The sequence below is a fragment of the Bombina bombina genome, chromosome 10 (genome assembly GCF_027579735.1).
Source record: "Bombina bombina isolate aBomBom1 chromosome 10, aBomBom1.pri, whole genome shotgun sequence".
Classification (NCBI taxonomy): Eukaryota; Metazoa; Chordata; class Amphibia; order Anura; family Bombinatoridae; genus Bombina; species Bombina bombina.
The window spans coordinates 89,667,227-89,688,092 of NC_069508.1; positions in this window are offsets into that span (position 1 = coordinate 89,667,227).

Genomic DNA, 20,866 nt, shown 5'->3' on the forward strand with positions numbered 1-20,866 from the left:
AGGATGGATCCGCGCTGGAGGTCTTCAAGATGGAGCCGGTCGTCATCGGATGGAAGAACATAGAAGATGCCGCTTGGAGAAGATGTTTGCCGGTCCGGATGTCCTCTTCTTGCCGGATAGGAGGAAGACTTTGGAGCACCGGATTATGGATCGCCAACCCCCGCTTGGGTTGGATGAAGATCTTGGAGCCAGGACGGATCGGTGATACCTGGATGGTGAAGACAAGGTAGGAAGATCTTCAGGGGATTAGTGTTAGGTTTATTTAAGGGGGTTTGGGTTAGATTAGGGGTATGTGGGTGGTGGGTTGTAATGTTGGGGGGGGTATTGAGGGGGCTTAGAGTAGGTGTAATTAGTTTAAAATTGTTGTAATATTTTTCTTATGTTTGTAAATATTTTTTTATTTTCTGTAACTTAGTTCTTTTTTATTTTTTGTACTTTAGATAGTTTATTTAATTGTATTTATTTGTAGCAATTGTGTTTAATTAATTTATTGATAGTGTAGTGTTAGGTTAATTGTAGGTAATTGTAGGTAGTTTATTTAATTATTTTATTGATAGGGTAGTGTTAGGTTTAATTATATCTTAGGTTAGGATTTATTTTACAGGTAAATTTGTAATTATTTTAACTAGGTAACTATTAAATAGTTCTTAACTATTTAATAGCTATTGTACCTGGTTAAAATAAATACAAAGTTACCTGTAAAATAAATATTAATCCTAAAATAGCTATAATATAAATGTAATTTATATTGTAGCTATATTAGGATTTATTTTACAGGTAAGTATTTAGCTTTAAATAGGAATAAGTTATTTAATAAGAGTTAATTTATTTCGTTAGATAAAAATTATATTTAACTTAGGGGGGTGTTAGTGTTAGGGTTAGACTTAGCTTTAGGGGTTAATACATTTATTAGAATAGCGGTGAGCTCCGGTCTGCAGATTAGGGGTTAATAATTGAAGGTAGGTGTCGGCGATGTTAGGGAGGGCAGATTAGGGGTTAATACTATTTATGATAGGGTTAGTGAGGCGGATTAGGGGTTAATAACTTTATTATAGTAGCGCTCAGGTCCGCTCGGCAGATTAGGGGTTAATAAGTGTAGGTAGGTGTCGGCGACGTTGTGGGGGGCAGATTAGGGGTTAATAAATATAACATAGGGGTCGGCGATGTTAGGGCAGCAGATTAGGGGTACATAGGGATAACGTAGGTGGCGGCGGTTTACGGAGCGGCAGATTAGGGGTTAAAAGTGTAATGCAGGGGTCAGCGATAGCGGGGGCGGCAGATTAGGGGTTAATAAGTGTAAGGCTAGGGGTGTTTAGACTCGGGGTACATGTTAGAGTGTTAGGTGCAGACGTAGGAAGTGTTTCCCCATAGGAAACAATGGGGCTGCGTTAGGAGCTGAACGCTGCTTTTTTGCAGGTGTTAGGTTTTTTTTCAGCTCAAACAGCCCCATTGTTTCCTATGGGAGAATCGTGCACGAGCACGTTTTTGAGGCCGGCCGCGTCCGTAAGCAACTCTAGTATCGAGAGTTGTATTTGCGGTAAAAATGCTCTACGCTCCTTTTTTGGAGCCTAACGCAGCATTTGTTTGAACTCTCGATACCAGAGTTAAATTTATGGTGCGGCCAGAAAAAAACCCGCGGAGCGTTAACAGCCCTTTTACCGCCAAACTCCAAATCTAGCCGACAGTAACTTGTATAGATATCTTTATTTGTGTTGACAATGGACTCTATATTCCATGGATAAGGTTCCTGAAAGAGAGATCAGTGTGCTTCACATGTGTATTGATAGAGTGTTTGTTTTGGCACAATATTGACCTTTAGTACACCGTCAATTGACTCATAAGAGTTCTTTATTTATTGTAATACTGCAATATATACACCACAAGTGTGGTATAAAAATAGTCAATAATTTCACCTATGTCACATCAGGTAAAGTTGGTCAGTGTTATTGATTTATTAAATTGAATATTCAACTGGTGGATAGTTATTTCCTATTATTGGCTAGGGTGTTCTAATATCCATATAGCTGTATATTGAAAGTGAACGCTAGTTTCAACACGGTTTTGTCATTATATAAATGGTTTATAGGATATTACTCTAAGGCAGAGCTGATTTATGTGGCAGAAATTCTGAGATAATTTTTATGTTGTGGTACAAGATTATATAATTTATCTTGGTATAATGCTATCTATATTGACAGCCATAAGTAGATAATCAATTAGTTTTTATGTGTTCCTTTATTTAGTTGTAATGCTAGAATATATATACCATAATTATGGTATAGAGATTGCCAATGCTTCACCTGTATAACTTGGAGTAAAGTTTGACAGGGTTATCACTCTGTAAATTGAAATGTTAAAGTGATAATCTGTGGTTATTCTATCACTGGCTACAAAATGTTAATACCCATTTAGCTATTTATTGAGTGCTGACATTGCTTCCTTTATAATTTTTCAATACCAGAATATAATTCTAAATAAATAAAGTTTGTTCTATGCGGTTGGGATTCTAAAATAATTGCTGTATAATAGTAAAATGATTTTATGGCAGTCTAGATGAAACGCCATCCACAATATAACTTGGGAGAACTGTGTAGTTAGTCTAGGTATAGTATTCCTGCATTGCCCTCTGCCAAATAAATTATTATCGGTACAAACCGATATCTATATTACTGAGATATGCTATTACTAGTATTAGATCGAGTGCTACTTTTTTATGGAGCAGCTATAATAATAATAAATTCTGTGCTGTTTTAGTTACTAAATTGAAGGTACCAATGCGCTAACCATATCGTGGTGGAAAAGAAATTATGGCCGTCGTAATATATACTGCAACAATGTATCGTGAAGCACCGCACTCACTGCACAGCCAGGAACAGGTTCACCAAACCCAGCATCGATACAAAGAAATCCAATTGTTCCAGCTGGTGCAAAAATGACTTTTATTTGTGCAAAACAGGGATCGATAAGCAACGTTTCAGGCCCAAACTTGGCCCTTTCTCAAGCTTGACAATAGATTAGTGAACAAACATTTAAATAGTTATACTGGCGCCAAATATTGTGATTAAAAGTGATACAATGTTGCCCTCTAATGGCGAGCAATAATATAACATATAAAAAGATGTGTTTTAAAGTGCATTTTGATGGTCTGTGATACTGTCACCTAGTGAATCATCATGTTATCTAGAAAACATATAGATTTCATGTCATAAGTGAAAATTCATATATCTAAGAATAATAAATGTTTTAAACATTTCATCAATATACAAATGACATAAATTTCTATATAAATACAAGTTTAAAAATGCATCATAAATGTATCATAATTAAATTAATCATTGTTTCCAATAATCAAAATATTTCAAATTTAAAAACATATATATGTGTCTGGTGTGTCTAGCTCTAGATGGATAAATTATTTTTATCACTTAACTCAATTTTGTAATATTTTAACTCACAATCCATCAAGAGACAGACACACCAACATATCTAGTCAATATTAGATATTCAACTGGGACATTCATTTGCAGATTTCCAGAGACATCAAATCTCATATTAATATCTACATATACAGGGAGTGCAGAATTATTAGGCAAATGAGTATTTTGACCACATTCTCTGAGCACAAGTCGAATATCCGTTGTGGAAAAAAGGATGCTCCAGTGGCTGGACATTTTTTAGAGGCAGGCCACAGAATAAGTCAATTACGCTTCCAAATTATTGAAAGGGTCCATACACCTAGGAGAGGGGGCGATAAAGAAAATATTCTAACCAGGAGGGAAACATACTGGATTAATGAATTATGTACCCTGTGGCCGAAAGGCTTAAATAGGGAATGCAATTGGACTGCCTGTCATGATTCTGTCCGTTCATTGCCGTGTCGCCGCGGCTCCCGGATCTTCTCTGAGTGAATGACGTCACGTTGCTTAGCAACGTGACGCTTCCTCCAACACACCCCTCTGATGACGTTGCCGCTCCTGCCTTTAAACCGCGGCGGGAGTTCTTACTCGGGGCCCGTTTGTTTTTTCCCTTTGGAGTTTGTGAGTACCTTATCAAATTCTGTTTTCTTGTGTTCCGACTTCTGCCTGCCTGACCAAGCCTTATGCCTTAACCCTTTTGCTGATATTTGGATACCGACTTCTGCCTGCCTGACCTTGCCTTTTGCCTTAACCCTTTTGCTGATATTTGGATACCGACTTCTGCCTGCCTGACCTTGCTTTTTGCCTTATTCTTCTATTGTTGTTTGGATGCCGACTTCTGCCTGCCTGACCTTGCTTTTGCCTTAATCCACAACCTTTTCTTTGATAATTAAAACCTGCTTAAAGGGACATTTTACTTTTACAAGCTGCAAAAGAGAACTTTGCCTTTCTGTTTGTTATAAACCTGCTTAAAGGGACATTTACTTTTACAAGCTGCAAAAGAGAACTTTGCCTTTCTGTTTGTTATAAACCTGCTTAAAGGGACATTTACTTTTACAAGCTGCAAAAGTGAACTTTGCCTTTGTTTTACAAGCCTGCTAAAGAGGACCTTTTTTCAAAGCTGCAAATAAGAGCATTTACTTTATATTCTTTGAACTGCTTAAAGGGACGTTTTTTCCTTTGTGGCTTTCCTGCATACTGGAACAATAATTATTTTTGTTATCTATCTCATCTGTTTCCTGAGTGGGTCACGTCCTGGATATTTCTCAGTGTGCTAGCGTGTGCTTACAATTCACGCTAGCAGTTGGGTTGCATCCCGGACTGATTCCAAAGCGGCTGACATTACAAACGGGCCATAAAAATGGACCCCACTGAATTATCCATGGCCGTGGCTCACCAGGGACAGCTATTGGGATCTCATGCCACTCACTTGCAGTCTCTGGACACTAAACTTGATCAAATAACTGCTCTATTACAAAATTTGGTTGCTACTGCACCTCCCAATCCTAATCCCAATCCTAATCCTATTGAGGCATTACCTCCTTCGATTCCTAACAATCAGTCTCAGGTACAACTAAGTCCCAGGATACCTCTTCCGGATAAATATGATGGGAATCCTGAAGAATGTAGAGGCTTTCTGAATCAATGCCGTCTTCATTTCCGGAATAGCCCTACTCTTTTTGCTACTCCCTCTTCTAGAATCACATTTCTTATTTCCTTAATGAAAGGAAAAGCCTTGGCTTGGGTATCACCTTTGCTAGAAAAGAATGATCCTATACTTTTGGATGTTGATACATTTCTATCTATGTTTTCAAATGTATTCGATAAACCTGGAAGGTCATCCGCTGCTGAAGCCACTCTCCTGGATTTACGTCAAGGTAATCAACCAGTTTCTCAATACGCTATTGAGTTCCGCACCCTTGCCTCTGAAACCACTTGGAATCAGGGAGCACTCAGAGCCGCTTTTCGTAAAGGACTTTCTGAGCGTCTCAAGGATGAATTGGTGTATCGTGAACTTCCAGAGTCCTTAGAAGCCTTAATAAATCTTTGTATCAGTCTCGACGCCAGGTTTCGTGAACGCCAACAAGAAAAGGATAGAACACAGAGGTCTTCAACTCGAACTCCTTTTCGTTTGGCTCCTCGGTTTTCTAATCCAGTCACTCCTGCCTCTTCTACTACTGATCAGGCTGAACCCATGGAAGTGGGAAGTATAAAATTAACTGAGACTGAACGCTTGAGAAGACGGACTCTTGGCTTATGCCTGTACTGTGGCCTTAAAGGGCATCTATTATGGGATTGTCCTACTAGGCCAGTAAAAGCCAGGGCTTAACTCTAGTCCAGGGAACTGAGTTAAGCCAAAACAGTTGCCATTCCCTATACAAGAAACTTTTTGTTCCAGTAACCCTTCAAATTGGACATAAGAAGATTCATACCCAAGCTCTAATCGATTCTGGTGCTGGAGGAGTGTTCATTGACTCTACATTCGTCTCTATTCACTCTATACCCTTACTAAAGAAAGAGTATTCAATTTCAGTCTCTACGGTCAGTGGAGATCCTTTGGGTTCTGGATATATTCAGTTTGCTACTCAACCCTTACTTCTCACCGTAGGAATACTTCATTCCGAGACAATTTGTTTTGATGTCATTCCCACTCCTCAGTTTCCCATTATCTTGGGTTTACCCTGGCTCCAAATTCACAATCCTATTTTTTCTTGGACTTTCGGTGAACTCACTTCCTGGGGATCTACATGCCAGACTAAATGTCTTCAAAAGATTACCAAGTTACCACTCACTATTGCTCTCACAGTCGAAACTCCGGACTCCCTACCTATGCCTTATCATGACTTTGTGGATGTTTTCTCCAAAAAAGAAGCTGAACGTCTTCCTCCTCACCGCCCTTTTGATTGCCCCATTGATCTCCTTCCCGGGGCTACCTATCCTCGAGGCAAGACATATCCACTTTCTAAACCTGAAAACATGGCTTTGGAAGAATATATAAAAGACAATCTGGCTAGAGGATTTATTTGACCCTCCTCTTCCCCTGTAGGGGCTGGTTTCTTTTTTGTAGGAAAAAAGGATGGCGGATTAAGACCCTGTATTGATTACCGAGGATTAAATCAGATTACCATCAAGAACAGTTATCCTCTACCCCTTATTCCTGAACTTTTTACTTATCTTCAGGGAGCCACCATATTCACCAAACTCGATCTACGTGGTGCATACAATCTGATCCGTATACGCAAAGGAGATGAGTGGAAGACTGCCTTTAACACTCGATTTGGGCATTACGAATATTTGGTCATGCCCTTCGGGCTATGCAATGCTCCGGCGGTCTTCCAACATTTTGTAAACGAGATCTTTCGTGATTTTTTGAATATCTTTGTCATTATATACCTTGACGACATCTTAATTTTTTCTCAGAACCACCAAGATCATGTACACCACGTCAAGAAAGTACTTCAACGTTTAAGAGAATTCCATCTGTTTGCTAAACTGGAGAAATGTTCTTTCCATCAAAAATCCATACCCTTTCTGGGTTATGTAATATCGGCATCTGGATTTGAAATGGATCCTACTAAACTTTCTGCCATCTTGGATTGGCCTAGACCTGATTCTTTGAAGGCTTTACAATGTTTTCTGGGCTTCGCCAACTACTACAGGAAGTTCATCAAGGATTTTGCTACTATTACTTCTCCTCTTACTTCTCTCACTAGAAAAGGACAAGACTGTAAAAAATGGCCTCCTAAGGCTATAGAAGCTTTTGAGTCTCTCAAAGAAGCTTTTTCCTCAGCACCTATTCTCCGTCATCCGAATCCTGATTTTCAGTTTATCCTGGAAGTTGATGCTTCCTCTGTTGCTGCTGGAGCTGTTCTGTCTCAACGAATACCGGAGACTGGAAAGATTCATCCTGTTGCTTTCTTCTCTAAAAAATTCACTCCTTCTGAATTTAACTATGACGTAGGGAATAAAGAGTTGCTTGCCATCAAAATGGCATTGGATGAATGGAGGCATTGGCTGGAAGGTACTTCTTTGCCATTTACCATACTCACTGATCATAAGAACCTTCTTTATCTCCAAACAGCCAAACGATTGAATTCCAGGCAAGCACGCTGGTCATTATTCTTCTCCCGGTTTCACTATAATTTGTCTTACATACCTGGTTCAAAAAATATTAAAGCAGACGCCCTTTCCAGACAATTTCAAGATACCCCAGTTCCTGAGTCTGGTACCATTCTCCAACCTCATGAAGTCATAGCCCAGTTAACAACTTCCTGGTTACAAGATTTACAGTCTGCTCAAAGGAATCTTCCTTTGTCCTGTAAACCTCCCGATGGTTTACTCTTTGTTCCTGAACGCCTTCGTTCCAAGATTTTATTTTGGGCTCATGATAGTCCCCTTTCTGGACATCCTGGCATCAGTATTACCACTCGAAATCTCAAACAGCATGTCTGGTGGCCTACTCTCTCTCAAGATGTGAAAGATTACGTCTCAGTATGCACACAATGTGCACTAAGACTGCCCATTTTGTACCCTTACCAGGATTACCATCTGCCAAAAAGACTCTCTGAACTTTTTATTTCACATATTGTAAGAATCCATGGATTTCCTCTAGATATTGTTTCAGATAGAGGGGTACAGTTTGTTTCTCGATTTTGGAGGTCACTTTGTAAACATTTTGGAACTACTATATCTCTCTCTACTTCTCACCACCCACAATCTAATGGCCAGACTGAAAGGGTAAACCAGTGTCTTGAAACATATCTTAGACATTATGTGGATCATTATCACTCTAACTGGACTTCTTACCTTCCTTTGGCTGAATTGGCTCATAATGCCCGGTACAATTCCTCCCTTCAGACTTCTCCTTTTCATGCAGCTTACGGATATCAGCCCAGAACATTTCCTTTGCATACTTCTTCCACAGTGAATCCTGCTTCTGATCTTACAGCCCGAAGATTAACTCGACATTGGCGGAAAATACATTGTATTCTTTCTGTAGCTTCTAGACGTTACAAGTTCTTTTCTGACCTTCGACGGAAGAAGGCTCCCAAATATCGCCCTGGTGATAAAGTTTGGATTTCCTCTCATTTTCTTCGCCTGAAACAACCTTCTAACAAATTGGGACCACGATATCTTCGCCTGAAACAACCTTCTAACAAATTGGGACCACGATACGTGGGTCCTTTCCGAATACTGGGTCAGGTGTGTTCCACTGCTTATCGGGTGGCTTTACCCAAGTCTCTCAAAGTCCATCCGGTATTCCATGTTTCTCTTTTGAAACCTGTGATGACTAACAGGTATTCTAAGCCTTTTTCCAAACCTCCACCTCTATTTGTGCATGGACACCCTGAGTTTGAGATCAGCCATATTCTGGATTCCAAGCTACGTGGCAAGAAATTGTATTATCTCATTCATTGGAAGGGTTATCCAGTCACGGAACGTTCTTGGGAACCGGCTCATCAAGTAAATGCTCCTACTTTGATCAAGGCCTTCCACAAGACTCATCCTGATAGGCCTGGTCCTGTCCCCCGGAGGGGTCCTTGAGGAGGGGGGTGCTGTCATGATTCTGTCCGTTCATTGCCGTGTCGCCGCGGCTCCCGGATCTTCTCTGAGTGAATGACGTCACGTTGCTTAGCAACGTGACGCTTCCTCCAACACACCCCTCTGATGACGTTGCCGCTCCTGCCTTTAAACCGCGGCGGGAGTTCTTACTCGGGGCCCGTTTGTTTTTTCCCTTTGGAGTTTGTGAGTACCTTATCAAATTCTGTTTTCTTGTGTTCCGACTTCTGCCTGCCTGACCAAGCCTCATGCCTTAACCCTTTTGCTGATATTTGGATACCGACTTCTGCCTGCCTGACCTTGCTTTTTGCCTTATTCTTCTATTGTTGTTTGGATGCCGACTTCTGCCTGCCTGACCTTGCTTTTGCCTTAATCCACAACCTTTTCTTTGATAATTAAAACCTGCTTAAAGGGACATTTTACTTTTACAAGCTGCAAAAGAGAACTTTGCCTTTCTGTTTGTTATAAACCTGCTTAAAGGGAAATTTACTTTTACAAGCTGCAAAAGAGAACTTTGCCTTTCTGTTTGTTATAAACCTGCTTAAAGGGACATTTACTTTTACAAGCTGCAAAAGTGAACTTTGCCTTTGTTTTACAAGCCTGCTAAAGAGGACCTTTTTTCAAAGCTGCAAATAAGAGCATTTCCTTTATATTCTTTGAACTGCTTAAAGGGACGTTTTTTCCTTTGTGGCTTTCCTGCATACTGGAACAATAATTATTTTTGTTATCTATCTCATCTGTTTCCTGAGTGGGTCACGTCCTGGATATTTCTCAGTGTGCTAGCGTGTGCTTACAATTCACGCTAGCAGTTGGGTTGCATCCCGGACTGATTCCAAAGCGGCTGACATTGCCTTTTGGTAACTTAATGAAATCGAATGGAAAATCTTTTTATAATGTTGTACTGTTTAAATCATGGATTGATAAATGTGCAAATACAGGGAGTGCAGAATTATTAGGCAAGTTGTATTTTTGAGGATTCATTTTATTATTGAACAACAACCATGTTCTCAATGAACCCAAAAAACTCATTAATATCAAAGCTGAATAGTTTTGGAAGTAGTTTTTAGTTTGTTTTTAGTTATAGCTATTTTAGGGGGATATATGTGTGTGCAGGTGACTATTACTGTGCATAATTATTAGGCAACTTAACAAAAAACAAATAAATACCCATTTCAATTATTTATTTTTACCAGTGAAACCAATATAACATCTCAACATTCACAAATATACATTTCTGACATTCAAAAACAAAACAAAAACAAATCAGTGACCAATATAGCCACCTTTCTTTGCAAGGACACTCAAAAGCCTGCCATCCATGGATTCTGTCAGTGTTTTGATCTGTTCACCATCAACATTGCGTGCAGCAGCAACCACAGCCTCCCAGACACTGTTCAGAGAGGTGTACTGTTTTCCCTCCTTGTAAATCTCACATTTGATAATGGACCACAGGTTCTCAATGGGGTTCAGATCAGGTGAACAAGGAGGCCATGTCATTAGATTTTCTTCTTTTATACCCTTTCTTGCCAGCCACGCTGTGGAGTACTTGGATGCGTGTGATGGAGCATTGTCCTGCATGAAAATCCTGTTTTTCTTGAAGGATGCAGACTTCTTCCTGTACCACTGCTTGAAGAAGGTGTCTTCCAGAAACTGGCAGTAGGACTGGGAGTTGAGCTTGACTCCATCCTCAACCCGAAAAGGCCCCACAAGCTCATCTTTGATTATACCAGCCCAAACCAGTACTCCACCTCCACCTTGCTGGCGTCTGAGTCGGACTGGAGCTCTCTGCCCTTTACCAATCCAGCCACGGGCCCATCCATCTGGCCCATCAAGACTCACTCTCATTTCATCAGTCCATAAAACCTTAGAAAAATCAGTCTTGAGATATTTCTTGGCCCAGTCTTGACGTTTCAGCTTGTGTGTCTTGTTCAGTGGTGGTCGTCTTTCGCCTTTCTTACCTTGGCCATGTCTCTGAGTATTGCACACCTTGTGCTTTTGGGCACTCCAGTGATGTTGCAGCTCTGAAATATGGCCAAACTGGTGGCAAGTGGCATCTTGGCAGCTGCACGCTTGACTTTTCTCAGTTCATGGGCAGTTATTTTGCGCCTTGGTTTTTCCACACGCTTCTTGCGACCCTGTTGACTATTTTGAATGAAACGCTTGATTGTTCGATGATCACGCTTCAGAAGCTTTGCAATATTAAGAGTGCTGCATCCCTCTGCAAGATATCTCACTATTTTTTACTTTTCTGAGCCTGTCAAGTCCTTCTTTTGACCCATTTTGCCAAAGGAAAGGAAGTTGCCTAATAATTATGCACACCTGATATAGGGTGTTGATGTCATTAGACCACACCCCTTCTCATTACAGAGATGCACATCACCTAATATGCTTAATTGGTAGTAGGCTTTCGAGCCTATACAGCTTGGAGTAAGACAACATGCATAAAGAGGATGATGTGGTCAAAATACTCATTTGCCTAATAATTCTGCACTCCCTGTATCTGTAGATATTAATATGAGATTTGATGTCTCTGGAAATCTGCAAATGAATGTCCCAGTTGAATATCTAATATTGACTAGATATGTTGGTGTGTCTGTCTCTTGATGGATTGTGAGTTAAAATATTACAAAATTGAGTTAAGTGATAAAAATAATTTATCCATCTAGAGCTAGACACACCAGACACATATATATGTTTTTAAATTTGAAATATTTTGATTATTGGAAACAATGATTAATTTAATTATGATAAATTTATGATGCATTTTTAAACTTGTATTTATATAGAAATTTATGTCATTTGTATATTGATGAAATGTTTAAAACATTTATTATTCTTAGATATATGAATTTTCACTTATGACATGAAATCTATATGTTTTCTAGATAACATGATGATTCACTAGGTGACAGTATCACAGGCCATCAAAATGCACTTTAAAACACATCTTTTTATATGTTATATTATTGCTCGCCATTAGAGGGCAACATTGTATCACTTTTAATCACAATATTTGGCGCCAGTATGGCTATTTAAATGTTTGTTCACTAATCTATTGTCAAGCTTGAGAAAGGGCCAAGTTTGGGCCTGAAACGTTGCTTATCGATCCCTGTTTTGCACAAATAAAAGTCATTTTTGCACCAGCTGGAACAATTTGATTTCTTTGCGTCGTAATATATAGCCATCCACCATCAATCTTCGTAATGCATTATTTTCTTCTAAAGGACCATTAGATTAAACTAAGTGAGGTAGCCCCACAACCGTTACTGCAATTTAAAAAACAACAACACTGTTTGACACAACCGGAGCGAGACGCTAAGTCCCCGCTCCCCCTAACATGTTTCGCCGGAGGCTTTTTCAAAGGTGGGGCGGCCGGCTGAAATCAATACTTTCATAGGCCAAAGAGGAATAACGTCACGCAGATTTCTCATTAGTGATAGGTCGGAATCAAGCGCCGTTTATTGGTCCAGGTAGGGGGCGCGGCTGACCAATCACAATCGCGTGTGAGTGACACTCATTGGGGTTTCCATGACAACCCCTCGCGTTGTATATCCTCTCTGTATTAGCGATCCAGGATAAATGGCAGTCATGTTTGAATGTAAACAATCAGTAGTTAATTTCGGGGACATATTGGTAAAAAATTCAATAGTTAATTTCAGGGGCATGTTGGTAATATCAATTAGCCTAATCGTAGTGACATTACGTGGGTCAGTATATAGTTTTTGACATAGATATGTCCCAGTTAGATATTTTATACCTCTGGGAAAGCAATAATAGATGGATTATTCTCATATCATAAATTCCCTTGAGCGACTACAGTATGTTTTAATCTAATAAGAATGAATATGAGTCTTGTTCAAATCTATGTAAATCATATTGCTCAGTGGAATTTCCAGGTCAGTGTCTAAATAAATAACTTTCACCCAGGTATCAAATTATGTTAGGCTGGGTGGTACCATATAATGTTGATTGTCATTAGTGTAAGAAGTGATGGGGTGAAAATAAATGAATAAAAATAGTATCATCGGATGCATGTGATGCAATTAATACAATGGTGTAATTGCAGTGTGACACAAAGGCAATGGGGATTGTGGTTTGGGGAGTGCTAAAAGCTGGTGAAAAATTATATCTATTAATGTGTATCCCATATAAGGGAGTAGGATAAGGAGCTTGTAATCAACTCTTGACCTTTAAATCAACAGTATAGGGATAAATTAATCTTAGAATCCTGCTATAGCTTGCTCTACTGAGATCCAGAAATGCAGGTGGATCTACTTACTGGACTGTGTTCACCCTAAGGGGTTAAATGAACAAAACAATTATTATTGCTTTTTATAGCAGGATTCTAAGATTAATTTATCCCTATACTGTTGATTTAAAGGTCAAGAGTTGATAACCAGCTCCTTATCCTACTCCCCTATATGGGATACACTCTCTCTAGTTTTTTTTTTTTTTCTTCTTTTCTGTTTCACATTAATAGATATAATTTTCAACAGCTTTTAGCACTCCCCAAACCACAATCCCCATTGTCTTCGTGTCACACTGCAATTACACCATTGTATTAATTGCATCACATGCATCCGATGACACTATTTTTATTCATTTACTTTCACCCCATCACTTCTTACACTAATGACAATCAACATTATATGGTACCACCCAGCCTAACATAATTTGATACCTCGGTGAAAGTTATTTATTTATTCTTGTACTTATTTTCACTTAATCACAAACCAGTTGGGATTTGATAACTACCCAACTTATGGTGTTGGGTATCAATTGATAAGGAACTGTGAGCTTGACAATACAGTTTACCCATTCAGCAACCATTATATCACATATAGGGATACTTAGAATTAGACAATCAGTGGATAACAGATGATACTCCTACCAAAAATACTGAGCTGATTGCCCTGCCCCAATATTCAGGGAGGAATATTTAATTTTGAATATTATATTCATTTACCCCATATTCGAACAGTACGAATAAAATATTAATCGATCTATGATAGACACTGACCTGGAAATTCCACTGTGCAATATGATTTACATCGATTTGAACAAGACTCATATCCATTCTTACTAGATTAAAACATACTGCAGTCGCTCAAGGGAATTTATGATATGAGAATAATCCATCTATTATTGCTTTCCCAGTCAAAAACTATATACTGACCCACGTAATATCACTACGATTGGGCTAATTGATATTACCAACATGCCCCTGAAATTAACTATTGAATTTTTTTACCAATATGTCCCCGAAATTAACTACTGATTCTTTACATTCAAACATGACTGCCATTTATCCTGGATCGCTAATACAGAGAGGATATACAACGCGAGGGGCTGTCATGGAAACCCCAGTGAGTGTCACTCACACGCGATTGTGATTGGTCAGCCGCGCCCCCTACCTGGACCAATAAACGGCGCTTGATTCCGACCTATCACTAATGAGAAATCTGTGTGACGTTATTCCTCTTTGGCCTATAAAAGTCTTGATTTCAGCCGGCCGCCCCACCTTTGAAAAAGCCTCCGGCGAAACATGTTTGGGGGAGCGGGGACTTAGCGTCTCGCTCCGGTTTATATCAAACAGTGTTGTTGTTTTTTAAATTGCAGTAACGGTTGTGGGGCTACCTCACTTGGTTTAACCTAATGGTCCTTTAGAAGAAAATAATGCATTACGAAGGATGATGGTGGATGGCTATATATTAAGACGGCCATAATTTATTTTCCACCACGATATGGTTAGCGCATTGGTACCTTCAATTTAGTAACTAAAACAGCACAGAGTTTATTATTATTATAGCTGCTCCATAAAAAAAGTAGCACTCGATCCAATACTAGTAATAGCATATCTCAGTAATATAGATATCGGTTTGTACTAAATATAAGGTGACAAGCATTCACCATTATAATAATTTATTTGGCAGAGGGCAATGCAGGAATACTATACCTAGACTAACTACACAGTTCTCCCAAGTTATATTGTGGATGGTGTTTCATCTAGACTGCCATAAAATCATTTTACTGTTATACAGCAATTATTTTAGAATCCCAACCCCATAGAACAAACTTTATTTATTTAGAATTATATTCTGGTATTGAAAAATTTTAAAGGAAGCAATGTCAGCACTCAATAAATAGCTAAATGGGGATTAACATTTTGTAGCCAGTGATAGATTAACCACAGATTATCACTTTAACATTTCAATTTACAGAGTGATAACCCTGTCAAACTTTACTCCAAGTTATACAGGTGAAGCATTGGCAATCTCTATACCATAATTATGGTATATATATTCTAGCATTACAACTAAATAAAGGAACACATAAAAACTAATTGATTATCTACTTATGGCTGTCAATATAGATAGCATTATACCAAGATAAATTATATAATCTTGTACCACAACATAACAATTATCTCAGAATTTCTGCCACATAAATCAGCTCTGCCTTAGAGTAATATCCTATAAACCATTTATATAATGACAAAACCGTGTTGAGACTAGCGTTCACTTTCAATATACAGCTATATGGATATTAGAACACCCTAGCCAATAATAGGAAATAACTATCCATCAGTTGAATATTCAATTTAATAAATCGATAACACTGACCAACTTTACCTGATGTGACATAGGTGAAATTATTGACTATTTTTATACCACACTTGTGGTGTATATATTGCAGTATTACAATAAATAAAGAACTCTTATGAGTCAATTGACGGTGTACTAAAGGTCAATATTGTGCCAAAACAAACGCTCTATCAATACACATGTGAAGCACACTGATCTCTCTTTCAGGAACCTTATCCATGGAATATTGAGTCCATTGTCAACCCAAATAAAGATATCTATACAAGTTACTAATTATGTTAGAGTCTACACTATGAATAGTGATATATTAAGACCATCTATATAATCTTTTGCTGCAGAACAGCTATTACTCTATAATCCCAGCTGCACAAACTGACTTAATTCAGAGTAATATTCTAATTATCATTACACATGAACCTGTGATATATTACTCTGGTATTTTATATCCCCTTATACTACGTGTATCATATAGGAGAGGTGAACACTGCAGTCATTTTTTCTGATTATATTGTCTAACATCGCCACATTACATAGGAGACTACACAGTCTCCAAGTAATTTCTCAGTTTGTTCTAGTGATAATATCTCGATTGGTGCTCTAACTTATTAGGGGCAGTGACTATACCTGTGCTGTTCGCCCACAAGTCCTTTAAACCGTGACTGTGTTTTTAATATTTAAGGTTTTATTTGTGTTATTTTGTTTTTAAATTTACATTAATAAAGGTTAAGTTTTACACATTGGAATCAGACATTTATATAATTTCTAATTTGTTCTGGCTAGTGCCATCTACTATAATTTAGCCCCAACGGTTGTTGAGTGCTATATGTACACTCCTGTTCAGTCTTGGACTGAAACCTTTTTCTGAGTGTTAGACTTAGGTTTTGACTTAGGTTTAGGGGTTAATACATTTAATATAGTAGCAGCGACGATGAGGACGGCAGATTAGAAGTTAATAACTATAAAGTAGGTTTCGGCGATGTTAGGGGCAGCAGATTAGGGGTTCATAGGGATAATGTAGGTGGCGGCGGTGTCCGGAGCGGCAGATTAGGGTTTAATAAGTGTAATATTAGGGGTGTTTAGACTCAGGGTTCATGTTAGGGTGTTAGGTGTAGACATTAATTTTATTTCCCCATAGGAAACAATGGGACTGCGTTAGAAGCTGAACGCTGCTTTTTTGCAGGTGTTTGGTTTTTTTCCAGCCAATTCTGCCCCATTGATTCCTATGGGAAAATCGTGCACAAGCACGTTCAGCCAGCTCACCGCTGCCATAAGCAACGCTGGTATTGAGGTGAGATGTGGAGCTAAATTTTGCTCTTCGCTCACCTTTTTGCGGCTAACACCGGGTTTAAAAAAACCTGTAATACCAGCGTTGTCTTAAGGGAGCGTTGAAAAAAAATGCTCGTTAGCAACGCACCTTTGTTACCGCAAAACTCATAATCTCGGTGATTGGGTTTCAAGTCCTTTTAAATGAACAATATTTTACAACATATAAGAATTATTATGGGAATTGTGAAGTCAAAATTAAGCTTTCCTAATTTAGACAGAGCATGCAGTTTTAAGCCCTTTCCATTTTACTTATATTATCAAATTTGGGTTCTTCCATTGGCATTTTTTGTTGAAAAGCATACCTAGGTTGGCTATGGATCACCAATGCACTATTAGGAGATAGCTGGTGATTAGTGGTGACACATTGATTCCTCTTGTCATTAGTTCAACCTCTCTGTAGTGTATTTTCTCTTCAGCAAAGGATACCAAGGGAACCAAAAACGTGATAATGAAAGGTTAATTTTACGTCACTGTCCCTTTATGAATGCATTTAATTTACACAATTCCACTATCATAATATGAATGTATATCTCTTAAATAGACAGTAAAGTTAATAATTGTCTCCTAAATAATGCAAAGACTTACAGAATACAGCTCTGTTTTGTTTTTTAAGACTTTCTTGTCATTGGCTGATGTAGACATTCAGATCTTCGGCAACCTCACAAAATTTAAAAGGGACATGAAACCCAAAAATATTCCTTCATGATTCAGATAGAGCAGGGATTTTTAAACCTTTCCTCAGGCTTCCCCAACAGGCCACCTTTTCAGGATTATTTTGGGTGAGAGCAAGTTAGTAATCATGTTTACTAATCAGCTGATTATTTCACCTGTGCTCCAGTTCAGATATCCTTAAAATCTGGCCTGTTAGGGAGTTCTGAGGACAGGTCTGAAAACCCTTGAGATAGAGCATACAATTTTCAACAATTATCCAATTTACTTCTATTTTCAATTTTGCGTCATTCTCTTGGTATCCTTTGTTGAAGTAGCAGCAATGCACTACTGAGGGCTAGCTGATCACATTGGTAAGCTGATAAGGAGGTATACATGTACAACCACCAATCATCACCTAGCTCCAAGCTACTGAGTATATCTAGGTATGCTTTTCAACAAAGGATAACAAGAGAACAAAGCAAATTATTTAATAGAAGTAAATTGGAAAATTGTTTAAATCGTATGTTCTTTCTGAATCATGAAAGCAATGTTTTGGGTTTCATGTCCTTTTAATGATCCAGCCCACCAATAATTAACCTATAACATGTTTGCCACAGCTGGTATGCAGAGGCTTGTCTGTTGGCACACGAGCCAAACATCGCTCACTTGTCTAACCAGTAAAGAGTGTGGCAGCCTAGGCACAGATTACCTAGGTGGAGAATCACAAGGGACAGTATAAACTTAATGTGCCAAACTTGTTTACCCTTACCACAAAGCACGCGCAAACAGTGACAGCAAGTGCAACAGGAAAAAAGCAAGACAGCAGGAGCGGCAGCAGGAGCTGAGGAAGTAATTTTATCTTAACCCCTTAATGACCACAGCACTTTTCCATTTTCTGTCCGTTTGGGACCAAGGCTATTTTTACATTTTTGCTGTGTTTGTGTTTAGCTGTAATTTTCCTCTTACTCATTTACTGTACCCACACATATTATGTACCGTTTTTCTCGCCATTAAATGGACTTTCTAAAGATACCATTAATTTCATCATATCTTATAATTTACTATAAAAAAATTATAAATATTAGGAAAAAATGGAAAAAAAAAACACTTTTTCTAACTTTGACCCCCCAAAATCTATTACACATCTACAACCACCAAAAAACAACCATGCTAAATAGTTTAAAAATTTTGTCCTGAGTTTAGAAATACCCAATGTTTACATGTTCTTTGCTTTTTTTGCAAGTTATAGGGCAATAAGTACAAATAGCACTTTGCTATTTCCAAACCACATTTTTTCAAAATTAGCGCTAGTTACATTGGGACACTGATATTGATGGGTATATATGTGTGTATGTATGTGTATGTATATGTATATGTATATATATATATATATATATATATATATATATATATATATATATATATATATATATATATATATGTATGTGTATATATGTGTATATATATATATTATATATATTATGTTATATGGGTAATTTGAATCTCACATATTAAAGTGAAAGTAAACTTTCCTTAGTTGCTCACCATTATAACATATTATGTATTAAATGAATAGGACTTTCATTCATCAAATTTTTATAACTTGTTTTCAAATCAATTTTTTCCTGAAATAAACTCTGAATTTTATTGCCGATAAATGCAACCCAATTTTTGGGATGCATATTGCTTCCTGGTCACGTTCTTATTTGGGCCAACTGAAATACTGGCCGTTAGGCGGCCGTGAAGCGACGTCATCGGTCTCTTGTGGCATCTGCGCATGCGGTAAAATCAACTATCTACTTTTTTCTTCAATGCGCGTGCCCTTTTCGCGCATGCGCAGACCATTCGGGATCGGATTAAGAAGAAACTGAAGCGCAATTATATTTTTCATTCATCAAATTTTTATAACTTGTTTTCAAATCAATTTTTTCCTGAAATAAACTCTGAATTTTATTGCCGATAAATGCAACCCAATTTTTGGGATGCATATTGCTTCCTGGTCACGTTCTTATTTGGGCCAACTGAAATACTGGCCGTTAGGCGGCCGTGAAGCGACGTCATCGGTCTCTTGTGGCATCTGCGCATGCGGTAAAATCAACTATCTACTTTTTTCTTCAATGCGCGTGCCCTTTTCGCGCATGCGCAGACCATTCGGGATCGGATTAAGAAGAAACTGAAGCGCAATTATTAGCGCTAGTTACATTGGGACACTGATATTGATGGGTATATATGTGTGTATGTATGTGTATGTATATGTATATGTATATATATATATATATATATATATATATGTATGTGTATATATGTGTATATATATATATTATATATATTATGTTATATGGGTAATTTGAATCTCACATATTAAAGTGAAAGTAAACTTTCCTTAGTTGCTCACCATTATAACATATTATGTATTAAATGAATAGGACTTTCATTCATCAAATTTTTATAACTTGTTTTCAAATCAATTTTTTCCTGAAATAAACTCTGAATTTTATTGCCGATAAATGCAACCCAATTTTTGGGATGCATATTGCTTCCTGGTCACGTTCTTATTTGGGCCAACTGAAATACTGGCCGTTAGGCGGCCGTGAAGCGACGTCATCGGTCTCTTGTGGCATCTGCGCATGCGGTAAAATCAACTATCTACTTTTTTCTTCAATGCGCGTGCCCTTTTCGCGCATGCGCAGACCATTCGGGATCGGATTAAGAAGAAACTGAAGCGCAATTATATTTTTCAGGACGGATTGCGGAGTTATGAAAAGATGCTGCTTGTCTATTTTTAAAAACGCATAGTAATGAATGAATACAATATTGTTATTCATTCATTACTATGTTGTGAACTAAATACACGCATGCGCTTTGCGGCGATTTGCGCATGCGCACAATAAATTGTCCATGTAAATGCACTTCTCTAATACGTATAGAGCAGGTGGGACCGCTCTATACGCAAACACTGTAAAAAGTAGGAAGAAGTAGATGGGAGGAGTCAGCAGCATATCGGTAAAAAATAATGTATTAAAAAAAAGGCATAAATCTATACATTTATTAGAAGAAAAAAAAAGCGATTTGCTTATTATACAGTTAGGCAATGCAGTACTTTGTTCAAATGGGACCAAATTTACTTTCACTTTAAGCATATTGAGGGTAACTTTAAATCTTGTATCAAATGTTTATAATGCAGCAAGTTTCTTTTTGTATAAGTTGTAACATATGGTTCCAATATATGATCCTCTCTACAAATGGTTATTTGGGCATATTCTGTTATGTGCTATAACAACATTCTTATTTCCTGTGGGCCCTTTATGC